We start from the raw sequence: 2,345 nt of genomic DNA, 5'->3' as shown, positions 1-2,345 counted from the left end.
AAGCCAGACTGAAAAAGTTGAAAATCACATGATATCACTTATATGTGGGATATAAACCTAAAAGCAACAAATGAACAGGACAAACAGAGACTTAGGGACATGGACTATAGACTAGTGGTTACCAGAAGGTAGGGAGTCGGAGAGGAGAAGTAGACGGTTAAAGGGGGTCAAATATAGGGGGTTAGGGGGAGGGTAAGTGGGTAAAGGGGATCAAATATATGGTAGCTGAAGGAAACGGCTTTAGGTGGTAATCACAATAGGATACACAGATGTCAAATTGTACACCTGAAAATTATATAATTGCATTAACCTGTGTTACCCCAATGAACTTAATTTTTAAAAAGTTAAAAAAAAAATTGTAGGCATGAACATACAGGTGACATTCAGCCATTAAATCATGTACATATGTAACTCTTGTGGGAAGTAAAATTATAAGTTTTGTCTGACCTACCTAAAGGTTTTCCTACTCTAATTTTCTTCAGTCCTCCCACACCATTATTCTCCCCTTGCCCCTTCTGTATCTTTCTCAGTAGCGTACAGACATGTAATACTTTCCATCTTAAAAAAGAAACCTCAAAATAAAATTTTGTTACAGTTAAACTTGAAAAAGTGATGCCTAATAATATATTTTTAAAAACTATAACATCCTATAGTGCAATTATCTCATGGTCTTTTACATTAATTTCATTTTTGTAAGGCTTAAGCCATATAACTTTTATTTCTGTAAATAGGGAGAGAATAAATTTGCTCTTATACTGAATTCATAGACATATGAACCTGCTTTAAAATTGCTGTATAATTTTTTCCATTCTTTTAATATGATAGTTTTGCTTTATTATTTTTGCTATTTTTTTTTTCAATTAAAGTTGATGTTCAGTATTCTTTTATATTAGTTTCAGATGTACAGCATAGTGGTTAGACATAGAATTTACAAAGTGATCCCCCTGATTAGTCTAGTACCCACCTGTCGCTATACATAGTTATTACATTATTATTGACTGTATTCTCTATGTTGCACTTCACATCCCTGTGACTATTTTGCAACTACCAATATGTACTTCTTAATCCTTTCACCTTTTTCACCCAGCCAAACCATAGTGCTCTGTGTTTTTAAGTCTGTTTTCATTTTGTTCATTTATTTTGTTCCTTAGATTCCACAATAAGTGAAATCATATGTTATTTTTCTTTCTGTCTTTTCCTTCACTTAGCAATAATACCTTCTAGGTCCATCCATGTAGTTGCACATGGCAAGTGTTTTTATGGCTGAGTAATATTCCATTGTACATATGTACCACATCTTTATCCAATCATCTGTTGATGGGCTTTTAGGTTGCTTCCATATCTTGGCTATTGTAAATTGTGTTGCCACGAATATTGTGGTGCATGGATCTTTATGAATTATTATTTTGGATTTCTTTGGATAAATACCCAGAAGTGCAATTGCTGGGTCAAAAAGTATATCCATTTTAATTTTTTGAGAAACCTCATTCTGTTTTCCACAGCAGCTGTACCAATTTGCAATCCCACCAACAGTGTATGAGGGTTCTCTTTTCTCCGCATCCTCGCAATCACTTGTTCTTTGATTTATTGATGATAGCCATTCTGACAGGTGTGTGGTGATATCTCATTGTGGTTTCAACTTGTATTTCTCTGATGACTGGTGACCTTGAACATCTTTGCATGTGTGTGTTGGCCATCTGTATTTACTCTTTGGAGAAGTATCTGTTCAGGTCTTCTGCCCATTTTTTAATTGGATCGTTTGTGTTGTTTTGTTGTTAAGTTGTATGAGTTCTTTATATGTTTTGGATATTAACCCCTTATCAAATATATCATTAGCGAATATCTTCTCCCAATTAGTCGGTTGTCTTTTTTGTTGTTGATGGTTTCCTTTGCTGTACAAAAACTTTTTAGTTTGATGTAGTCCCATTTGTTTATTTTTTCTTTTGTTTTCCTTGCCTGGGGAGATATATCTGAAGAGAAATTTCTGTTAGCAATATCAGAGAGATTACTACCCATGTTTTCTTTTAGAATTTTTATGGTTTTGGGTCTTACATTTAAGTCTTTAATCCATTTTGAGTCTATTCTTGTATATGGTGTAAGAAGGTGGTCCAGCTTCTTCTTCTTCTTCTTTTTTTTTTTTTTTCAAAAAAGCCACACCCAACACCATTAATTAAAGAGACTGTCTTCACCCCATTGTATATTCTTACCTCCTTCATCATATATTACGTGAGCGTATATGTCTGGATTTATTTCTGGGCTCTCTGTTCTGTTCCATTATTCAATGTATCTGTTTTTATGCCCGTACCATGCTGTTTTGATTACTGTAGCTTTGTAGTATAGTTTGC

Source organism: Pteropus alecto, unplaced genomic scaffold, assembly GCF_000325575.1.
Source record: "Pteropus alecto unplaced genomic scaffold, ASM32557v1 scaffold76, whole genome shotgun sequence".
NCBI classification, from domain to species: Eukaryota; Metazoa; Chordata; class Mammalia; order Chiroptera; family Pteropodidae; genus Pteropus; species Pteropus alecto.
This window is presented reverse-complemented; position numbering follows the sequence as displayed.